Raw genomic sequence first — 11,839 nt, 5'->3', positions numbered from 1 at the left:
AGTGCCCAAAACAACATGGTATTTCAAAGGCCTTTACAGAGCAGAACCAGATTTGAGTGAGCAGCACAGCCATACCCTAAAAACTAGGTTGACTACTACAGCTAAGCCTGCATCTGTCTACATGCTGACTCCTGAACTCTGAAAACTTACCCCAGTTACACTGGCAGATTGACACCAGGCTGGTTTTAAAACTGGTCCATCATGCACGCTCCATCACGTTAGCTTGTTTTTAAACTTCCATACGTATCAGCAAACTGACATGTGAAAATGAACTGTGCTTGGATTCCTCTGTCCCACAGCTATACCGTGTGATACCCCTAGCCTTACATAACAAAACACTGGTGTGTATAAAATATCCAGAAGGGGTTTTCATGCTTTCCAGCAGTTCCTCTGAGCAGGATTGGCCCCTGAAACGATTCCTTGCAAAATACTTGCTTCGCTAAACTTAAAACCAGCGCTTGGAATGACAAAAACCTCAGCAAGTAAGTGGCACTTGGCAGGCCTCTGGGATGAACGCAACGAATGCCTTCATTGCTCTGTGTTTGGTTCTGTGCAGATCTGAGCAAGATCCAAACGCTGCCCGCGCTCCTTGCAGTGGTGTCTGTTTAATGTCAGAGGCAGACATGAGGAACTTGGCCAACACAAGTCTGAAGGGCCACAGCAGACTCTTCGAAACCATAACTGTGCATTAAGGCTGTGTTTTGGCTAGACCAGCTCTCGGGTGGCTTATTTTTACTGCTTTTTAATTACTCTAATTGAAGAGGAGAAAATTTTCCCTGTTTCTCTCGTTCACTCACTTTTCCGACCCCTGCTCTTCTTCTTCATTCTCCCCCCTTCCTTTTTTGAGCAAAATGGCTGCAAACCTTCCAGCTTGTCAGATAACCACATAATGTCGGGGGTGGGTTGAGGGTTTGCTTTCCTCCTCTTCTCCCTCCCTTCCCCCCTTCCAGCTGGAAGGTGGAAACACATGAATTTCATTAGTGCAGTTGGCTCTGAAGTTGACACACCCTACTGCACATAAACACAAGGATTGGCTTGCTCTCTTTTAATAAACACAGGCCTTCAAAAATATATGTCCCTTCCCGTATTTGTTTAAGGAATTTAATGTTTACAAAGGGAGAGGGGGACCCATGTGAGAACAAGCCTACCATTTAGCGGTAGTTGGGGTGGAGGAGTAGCAGGAAAGGGATCGGGCAAGTGGGAGGACAGCTCCGTTCCCTACTGCTCGGAATGCAGAAGCTTCCTCTCCTATGTAAAAACTGGCAGTCGTAGCAGAGTATATGTAATCAGCTCTTCAGCACTCCTGAAACAAAGGCCTTGCAACTGTTTTAAGTTACATTTGGTTCCGGGGTCTTTGCTGGGCAGAACCACCGCTACAATCAAGGTACATGCAACAGACTTGTTCGACCGTGCTCTAAAAATCAGTGCTCTCAGGCATAAGTTTAACCAAAGGTAGTAAGATAAATGTCCATCATACTATGATCAGGCAAGAAATGCAGCTTCCCATGATGAATGAGAGAGAGAGAGAGAGAGAGAGCGCACATAGGTGCTTTCTTGGTCAGATCTACTAACTAGACTGTTTACTTTTTCTCAAACTACAGTTCGTCCATGTTGCTCATGCTGCTTAAGTATTTTCTCTGCCCTAGTTTTGATGTGCCGTTTCTTTTCCATACTTATTTGACGTTATGTGGACTTTACAAGCCCTACGCAAACAGGGTTTGCTTGTATAGTCATTTGTATATTTATATTTTCAGAACATCTGTTTTCAGAACATCCTTCCTTATTTCTGTTTTCAGAACATCTGTTCTGCTATGCCCTTCTGCTGTACCGAAATAGCAGAATCATCAGAGAGGTGGACATGATACTTTGCAACAAGAGTGGCTCCACCCAAAGCACCTTGTACAGCGGTGGTTCCTAACCTGGGGTATGCATACCCCCAGGGGTACTTGAAAGTACCCGTTAGGGGTACTTGAAAAAGAATTGAATAATGGTGGAAAAGGGCAGGCCTGTATTAGAATGACTTGCAGGGATGGCAAGTCTGGAAGGAAGGCGGCTAGATGCCTGTGAAAGCCCCAGCAACTGCTAGTATCTGGTCATCAATTTGTGTATTATCGGAGATGGATCAGTACTGAAAACATATACATTTGAAATAACAGCAATGGCAATACAAACATTTTGCTAATATAAGTGGTACAATTTATGAAAAAGGGCTGCCAAGAGGTATGCAAGTGAAAAAACGTTAGAACACAAGAACAGCGCCGCTGGATCAGGCCATAGGCCATCTAGTTCAGCTTCCTGTATCTCTCAGAGGCCCACCAAATGCCTCAGGGAGCAGACAAGACACCTGCATCCTGATGCCCTCCCTTGCAACATTGGGAACCACTGTTATACAGTATAATAATGATTATCACTATCTTGACAGGTCTTTCTGCTCCTGAACTGCTTTACAAGTGCAAAAGGGAAAGCTGACAAGGAGGGAAAGATTACTGATTGTGTTTGGTAGGGCTCTCAGATCTCAGGTTTTCCTGACCCAAGACTCAGGTTTTTAAGAGCAATCCATCTAGGCTACCAGATCTCAGATTTTCAGCTCAAAATGTTTTAGGCCTCATTCCCCAGGATATGGGACTCATTTGCAGTTAAGAATTTTACATAAGCTTGATTACTGTTCAACAGATTTTATTGCTTTTTATTTTTTTTTTTAAGCTATTTTTCTCCAAAGAAATTATTTGGGAACCTGGTATGGTCAGATATGGTACAGATCAACAAAGACCGGTAGATACTTCCACTGCTTATGAAAACATCCCATTTCCTTTCATGGGACTGAATAAAGAAATTGAGTGCAGTTTTAGATGCACACCTGCTTGTAAGATTTCTTTGCACCCAAAAACACATAATGTGCCCATACAGTATTCCCCTCCTGAACCTGAAGCACAAACAAAACCAAATAGTGTAACTCACCCTCATTCAAAACTTAGCTTTAAATTGTATCCTGATTGGATCACTTTGGGGGGGGGGAGTGGCCTGTGAGAACTGTGGTGCAGATATGAGATGCAGTTAGATTTGTTGGTATTACATGTAGAAATTAAGAACATCACACTTCTTGGGCATGTTCTCTGCTGCCCCATGTGGCCACTTATGTTGAGTGCATCACTGCAAACAGCTCTAGCTGTGCTAGTTAGGACAAGTTATTTCTAGTTTTATTTTTTTACCCCCAGCAATCAATCAGTGTCTTGCATTTATATAGCACCCTTCATGTGCCTATCTCAGAGAGCTTAGCAGTCATTAAAATCAAATGAAATAAAATAAATTACAAAGGAAGGCACATTTAAATAATTCTCTACAGGCTTGGTTACAAACACAATCACAAGGGCAAAGGTATGCCACTAGCAGCAGCTTTGTACAGTCACGAGATATGAACTACATTTTTCCTCTTCCAGTTAACATCCTGGATTCAGGAGGGTTACTCTGCTGACCTCTCATTTTGGGTGATCTGAAGTCAAATGCTGCTTATCTTTAAAGGAATGGAGATTAAAGATCTAAGCACAGCACTTAGGAAACATTTACCCACGTACATGACTGCTGGATTTGCCAGCTACTGGCAAGACACTGGAAGGATTTTAAAACATTAGTTGGGAACCCTTCCTACACAGCTGGACTCTTTGTGGAGGCATCTCTCACCACTTTCACAGCCAAGGAAAGATTTGATGTCCATGTGTTCTGCATGATATGATTATATCCAGAATGACTCAAAAAGATCTCCTACAGGCAAAGTTCATTTAGGGTCTGATGCAGTGCCAACTCAATTGAGAGAATCACCATTGACTGTTTAGAGTCCAGACATTTAGGGAAGGGATTACAATTCTCCCAGGCTGGATTAACTGTTCAGCTAAATACTGAACTAAGTTCTGTCCCTTCGGGGAGAAAGGCGGGATAAAAATAAAATTATTATTATTATTACTCTATGGCACAGGACCACAACTAAATTGGAGTCTATGGTTTTATTGCTTGCATATTCCTCACTATGAATAATGGACACCTCCTGCTTTCCTGCATTTCATTATGTTAAATTCTCCATGGGTCAGAATGACCATATTCCCAATTACAAGGATTTTAAAACACTGATCTCCTGTCTACCACAAGGAACAAAAGGAATCTATTCGCATGGCACTGATTTCAGGAGTGGCATACTGGGCATAGTGAAGGGACACTTACACCCCAATCCCCACCTATTCCAACTGTGAACATGACTTTTGAGTCTCAAGTGTGGCAGACACTCGAATACAGTTCTTGGTGGAATCCCAATTTTTTTTAACCCAGTTTAGCTAGGTGGTTGATTGCCTAAGGTGGCATCTAGCTGGGGAAAATGCAGAATAAGACGTTAGTTCATGAACAACCATTGGAAAAAATGGCCTCTAAGGCTAACACAGGCTCACTAAGAAGAGAAGAGGCTGAAAAAATAACCAATGGATTGTGATGTACCTATTAGAACTCAATATCAGAATACATCTTTGCATATTATTAATTTGAGGATCATCCTTGTTCAAATACTGCTTATGGTGACGTCACTAGGGATACCAGGACATCTGCAAGAGGGATCTGAAGGCCTTAGGAGCGGACCTCAACAGGTGGGAAACCCTGGCCTCTGAGCGGCCCACGTGGAGGCAGGCTGTGCAGCATGGCCTTTCCCAGTTTGAAGAGACACTAGGCCAACAGTCTGAGGCTAAGAAGCAAAGAAGGAAGGCCCATAGCCAGGGAGACAGACTAGGGACAGACTGCACTTGCTCCCAGTGTGGAAGGGATTGTCACTCCCGAATTGGCCTTTTTGGCCTTTTCAGCCACACTAGACGCTGTTCCAGAACCACCATTCAGAGCGCAATACCATAGTCTTTCGAGACTGAAGGTTGCCAACACACTATGGTGACGTCACTAGGGTTGGTCTCACCCAATGCAGGATGGTACGGCCAAAAGAGCCTCCAGGGCCCAGGTCTACCAGGCTTCCCAATGCAGAGCCCAGGTCTACCTGCCTGCTCGGTAGACCTGGCCTCCCTGTCAGAGTTGATTTCTTTGTTCCTGGGGACAGGTCTACCTGTCTGGTAAATTGTATCTACCATATCCTGTGCTTGACTCAGGCTCCCTGGGAGTTTGCATGCATCCCACCTTACTAACAAAGGGAATGTTTGGAAAATGCTCTCCGATACACACTTAGCTGCACAATAAATCCTTAAAAATCCAGTCCTGATGCTGTTTACAGCTATGCTCAAAAAATGCTCAAGTGTAGCAAAAAAGATTCTGTGCAAGCAATAAGATTAACTCATAGACAATATGATAATCTCCTACATTTCCTTTTAAAGGTAAATCCAGTCTTGAAATTCATTTTTATTTTTAAAGTCATCCTGGGCATTATCTTCTCCTACACGACTAGGATAACTAGCCTTCCTAATGACTATTAGGCCATGTTTTACAGGATACGATTTAAATATGTAGTGATAATGTCTCCCTCTACTGCAATAACACAAATGAATGTGTTATTTCACAGTACGTGACAGCACACCCCTTGCTCTCCATCCACTGCCAAGCATGTGCAAGCTGTCCTCCATGAACTCTCTAAAAGGAACATCCTCGTAAATAAGCAAGTTGGCTCTGGCTAAATCGCATTGCTTATCTGCATTATGTCTGCCATGCAGGGGACCATTTCCTCTTTATTTTGTTCTCCCATAAAGAGCTAAATTATTTAAAAAAAAAAAAAAAGAAAAGAAACATTTTCTTGAGTGGTTGCAGGTCACTCTGGATCAGCGAGGTTTAACTTTAGTGTGTTGCAATAAAATATTAATACTGAGTCAGTGTGTTTATTTCTCCAAGCGTCTGGAGCCCCCGAGTGTTTATGTGCTGAGATTAGTAGAAAGTGTGTCCATGCATAGCAGGGTTGTGCTTAGAAAAGTCTGAGATTTCAGAGAGCAAAGGGTACCCATAAGAAATCAGTGGGGCCAGTCTGCCATCTCAACTGTTTGGGCTGAGAATGATCCTTCAAGATTTGATCTCACAGAACAATGCAATGTAAGCCCTCTTCCGATGTTCACTCTCCGTGAGAGTGAATGTATGAAGGATCCCTAGGACTGTGCCACTTGATGCTGCCCAAGCTAGCACCCTGACCATTCAGCAGAGACAGATGCTGAATGTGGGAGGGTTGCTGCCCACCCTGAAATGTTGTAGGGCGGCAGTCACATGGACCAACTCTTCCTATGCTCAACGTTTGCATCTGTAGTTATACATTGAATGTGTGGAGGATAGGGCTAGTTTGCAGACATCACTGGGAGGGGCAGGTCTAAGCAACACAATCATGGGGCCCCCTCTTGAATTCACTCCTCCCAGAGATATAATGTCTGAAGGGGGCTACATGTCAAGTAGATAACAACTGCAATGGAAACATATATTTCTTAAGACCAGTTCACACAGTTAAATTGTGTGCACTGAGCACATTGTTTGAATGGTTCTCTAGAGCAGGGGTGCCCAAACCCCGGCCCGGGGCACACTTGTGGCCCTCGGGGACTCCCAATCTGGCCCACAGGGAGCCCCCAGTCTCCAATGAGCCTCTGGCTGTCCGGAGACTTGCTGGAGCCCATGCTGGCCCAATGCAACTGCTCTCTGCGTGAGGGTGACTGTTCGACCTCTTGCGTGAGCTGCGGGCCAAGGGCTCCCTCCACTGCTTGCTGTTTCACATGTGTGATGCAGCAGTGGTAGTAAAGGAAAGGCCGGCCTTGCTTTGTGCAAGGCCTTTTATAGGCCTTGAGCTATTGCAAGACCTTCATTCATTCATATAAGTTCCATCTCTAATATATTCATTTATGTAAATTTATTCAAATTTTAAATGTAAATTAATTCTTTTTTTCCCAGCCCCCGACATAGTGTCAGAGCAATCATGTGGTCCTCCTGCCAAAAAGTTTGGACACCCCTGCTCTAGAGCACTGGTTCTCAAACTCTCTGGGAGTTTGAAAACCAAGATAAGTCTTTGTGCAGGTGGGGTGGAAAGCAGCAGTGTAATCCCCAAGATCACGCTGCTGCAAGGAAAGGGGGGCTTTTAAAAATGTACCTGCTGCCAGGGTCCAAGGGGTGTAGGGAGTCCTGCACAGCTCCCTATAGCTTGTAGAATGTAAAAAAAAGACTGTGACCCACTTCCACTTTTGTGAAGCTTCCCACACCTCATGGACCGCAACAGCAGGTAAGTTAAAAACAGACCCCTTTCCCCTGCAGTGTTGTGATCCTGGGAATCATATTGCTGTTTTCCCCCTGCCACCACTCATTAAAGGGAAAGGCGCAATGGGTCTCAGGTTGGCAGGTTGCAACCTACCAGTTTGAGAACCACTGTTCTAGAGAATTTTGCTTATCCTGAGCAATCCTGTGGTTGCTCCACCATGTGCCCAGCTTTCAGCTCAGACTTCACTTACTGAACCACCACAGCGTTACCCAAAGAGCACAAAATAGTCACATAGTAAATGTGGCATGAGTTGTGAGTTGCATCCATGGTGAAATGGTCGCTTAAACGTATTGGCATGACTGCATGGTTGGGAACCTTCAGTCTCGAAAGACTATGGTATAAGCCTACAGCACCCGGTATTCCCAGTTGGTCTCCCATCCAAGTACTAACCAGGCCTGACCCTGCTTAGCTTCCGAGATCAGACGAGATTGGGCATGTGCAGGGTAATCAGTGCTGGAAAGTTGGATAGGATTGGGCCCTCAGTGATACAAATCCTTCCCTTTTCAAGTTCAAATTCAAATAGAGAATGGACATCACTCTCACACAGTTAAAAAGATGGTGCTGTGAATTGTTTTTGGATATTTTGCTCCATGGTGATTATTTCCTGTACACAGACAATTTTCAATAGGGATTTTGTACAGAGAGTAAACACATTTCATGGCATAGAGTTGATATTTCAGGGCAATAATTTAATCTCATCAAACCAGGACTGAAAGACCAGATGAAAAAAGTGCATGAAATAATCAAGTGAAGAAAAGAAATGGGATAACAAGTAGATAAAGAGGCAGAGCTGGCAGGTTTTATATTTTAATGCTCCTAGCTGACTGAAGTCCAGATACACCTCTGTACACTTAGTCCAAATGAGCCAACTCAGCATGTGCCCAGCCCTGAAGGACAGGAAGCAACTTGACATTTACATTCCAAAGGCTTGCAGAGGAAGGGCAAGAGGAGGAACCCAGAACACTTAAGCGGGAAAAGGATACTGGAATGGCCTTCTGTCCAGCTTGTGGGGAGGTCCACTTCCTCTGTCCCTGTCCAAGTGGAAAAGAGTTCTTGCCTCTTGGCTGCAAACCTCTCTCACATGCCATGGCAGTGGTACCATCCCAGATTCATTGTTGTGCTCAAGCAATGGTCTCCAAAAGGATGAGTCACAGGACTGAGGCCCTGACCCTGCTGCATGTACTGTCTGTCTGGATTTCCTTGTTATGCTTTCCAGTCTGGCAGCAATAAGCAATAAGCAATGACTGAGCACTGCTTGAAAGGAAATTCATGCTATAGGACTGATCTGGGTTTGCCTGCATGTAGGAAGCCCTTTGCATGCCCTGTGGCAATTTTCCATCATGCCATATCCCAACTGTGTTCATGATGCTAAATCCAAAATAGGAGGAGTTAGAAGAATTAAGAGCAGACTGGAATGAAACTGTTTTTCCATGGGTATCAGACCACATTTTGTCTGCCCATGTGAAGAGGCTATCACAAGATAAGGTATGTCCGTTCTCAAATGTTCAGGGCAATCAATAATGGACATGTGTTCAATGTATAGACATGGTGCAAAAACCTCACTGAAACATCAGAGGTAGAGCTGAGCTGAGGCGTCAGTTGTTTGTCTGAATGAAGGACAATAGTTTGGAAGAGCCAGAGGTCACCTCCATTTATGCTCTATTTCAGTGGTTTCCAAACTGGTGGGCCAAAAATATGCCATTCCCCCTTAAGAGGAGTGACCAAGGAATGGGTCCCTGATGGCACTGCAGCAATCATGGCGGCGCAGGAGCCCAAGGACATCCTATTGCACTTGGGGGCATCCTACAGCCCTCTGTATGACTGCAATGAGCTTGGATCTGCTATTGGAGCTCTCTTCTAGTTTGCATGATCGCAAGGAAGGAGGTTAAAATCCTATGCACAATGCTGATGCACAATACCTATGCACATTGAAAGCCTATGCACAAACCTCCAAATGCTCCACATACTACCACTAGAACCCTGTAATTAACTGCAAATTTGCTCCACACAACATCAGCTTACTAAGGTAAGGAATTATCCAAACTAATTTTTCTTTTCATTTGTATTTGGGATTTTGTTCACAGCAGAACGCGAAGAAAAGAGGATGATGTGCCCCTTTAAGATTCTACCCTCTTCAAGAGATACTCAAGAGATTATATCCCCTTGACATAAATACCCACAGTGGAAGCAGTAAGTCTGCCACCCCCCCCCACCCCTCCACACAAAAATAAAAAGAAATTAGACAAGTCGTAATAGTACCATAATAAAACTATAAAAGCTGGAGACTGCTTCAGGCATTTGACATGCATCTTGGCACTTTTAATGAGGAAGAACAAAAGACTTAAAGTGCATCCTCAACTCTGTGTGTGTGTGTGTGTGTGTGTGTGTGTGTGTGTGTGTGTGTGTGTGGAAGATGGGAAGGGAGGAGAGCAGTGGTAGTGCAAGGGGGGTCAGCTCACTAAGCCGCACCATTCTCAAGGGTTGTTGTAAATCTCCTCAGCTGGGTGAACCCCGCCTCACTCCTCACGCTACATTAGGCTTGTTGTACTCCCTTTGGTTTATGGAGGATTGTGGTGGTAAATGAGGTAGAACAAGAACTGCAGTATCAAGGGATAGGATGGCTATCTCTACTAGCCGGCTACACTAAGTGAGAATTCTCTCTCTCCCCCCCCCCCCAATCTGTTATAATTTTCAGTCATTCCTGCACGTCACTTCCATGACAAGCCAAAATGCGAATTTTCTGAAACAGTTCAGGAAAAATACAGAATCTCTACCCCTTCACAACAGAATCTTTACTCCTCAACAGCAGCTCACTGGATCAGACAACAAACATTCTGAGGCCGGAGTAGAAGCGGACAACCGTTAAAAGTCACTCAGGACAGATTTCGGTTCCTGTCATGTGGACATTTACATACTGACATTTTACTCCCATATCTCCTCCAGTCAAAATGTTTTTTTTAAGGCTTCTGAAACAGTGCAAGCACCTTAAAACTGTTTACTAAAGCCAAACATGGGATGAGTATAGACACCTCGCTGTCCTGCTTTCAAATTTTAATTTCATGAAAAATGCTCAATTTTTCAGATAACTGAAGCAGACAAATCTTGACCTAGTTTAATTTTTCAAGGCATTTTAGAGTGGGTTACACAGGCTTTGTACTGAATGACATGCGTTCATTTCAACAGAGGCTTTTAAACACGTTGGTTTATTTCAGGTGTTGCATAAGTCAAAGGTGGAGACTGCCACTCAACCACCCATCCTGGCTAAGCATATTGTTTCTACACACTGAGAACATCTATAAAGGGCTGTGGTAGTTGGTTCATTGAGGATCCCCTAGGCACCTTCACTGAGTTCTTCCAGCATATTTTTTTGCAAAGCTTGGAGAATGGCAAAAGAAATAGCTTTGACTTAATTCTGAATTCAGTTCATAAAGCAGGCTAGGCATTCAAGTTCAATCAGTGTAGTCAGATTATCTAGTGCAGGTTCTATGGGTTATATTCAGACCTGAGGGTAAGATCCCATCATACAACATTCACTGGTTTTCATCTTGTCCCCAGTATAAAATACTCTTTCAGAGAGGCAAGGAGGCCGCATTGGACCAGGAGGTAAAGGGGGTGAGTGGACAGAGGATCACACAGAGCTGTACCTCTGAGACTACTGCTGGCCAATCACCATTATAGCCACAACCCTTGGCACTTATAAATCAGGCAGCATCCTCTGGTGTAGGGGTGTCAAACATAAGGCCTGTGGGCCAGATGCAGTCCCCAGAAGCCATATCTCCACCCACCCCAGATATAATTGGGCTCTCCTAACATGATAACTGGACTAATATCTTGAAATTATGAACAAGATCTCCACATTTTCTCTTATTTGCAGCTAATGAGTTAATTTGCAGCTAATGAGCTAATGAGAACAAAGACCTTATTTCTGGTCAACATCTGCTAAATGTTGTCACTTCCTCTTTATGATGTCACTTCCGACCCCCAGCCGGCACAATGAATGCTATTCAGCCCACTACATGAAATGACACCCCTGGTCTAGGTCCTCTAAAAAGTTTGGCAACCACTGCGTTAGGTTGTTGTGCAACTTTTGTCAGCCCATGTTTCACAAAACAACATTAGAGAAATGTCAAAGATATTTCAAAATGTTCCTGTTAGTAAAATCTCTTTGTTCAAGCACTGTCAAAGAAGTACCACACTGGGCGAATCAGACTGCTAAGCAGAGCACATGTTCCCACATCTCTTTCTAAACTCATCAAATGAAACCCGTCATATTCAAATCTGAAATTAGGATACATCCTCCTGCTGGTTTGAAACAGGACAAAATTTCCTTCTGGGGGGATACTGGGGGGGGGGAGCGATGGCTTGTCTACCATCTTTGGAGTCAGATCAATGCCAACACTGTGACTTCAGATGTCAATGTCTTGGACCCCATCCCAGTCAGGTTTGAGCTCAATGTACGTAAAGAGTTTAAAGAAGAAAAAGGAAGAGGGTTTTAAGGATGTAGGAAACTTTATAGAGGGTGAAGGAATAGAGACAGCAACACAGAGACATGTAGTTTTAGATGTATAAGGAAACTTTGTTGAAATT

The 11,839-nt window shown here is 43.9% G+C and overlaps 1 pseudogene; it reads right to left on the bottom strand.

The window, feature by feature from the left end:
* Window positions 1–7,593: 7,593 nt before the first annotated feature.
* Window positions 7,594–7,710, bottom strand: LOC136649863 (5S ribosomal RNA; annotated as a pseudogene).
* Between the last annotated feature and the right edge of the window lie 4,129 nt (window positions 7,711–11,839).

This window comes from Tiliqua scincoides, chromosome 4 (genome assembly GCF_035046505.1).
Source record: "Tiliqua scincoides isolate rTilSci1 chromosome 4, rTilSci1.hap2, whole genome shotgun sequence".
In the NCBI taxonomy this organism is placed as follows: domain Eukaryota; kingdom Metazoa; phylum Chordata; class Lepidosauria; order Squamata; family Scincidae; genus Tiliqua; species Tiliqua scincoides.
The sequence above is the reverse complement of the archived record's forward strand: the minus strand, read 5'-3'. Positions and strand labels throughout refer to the sequence as shown.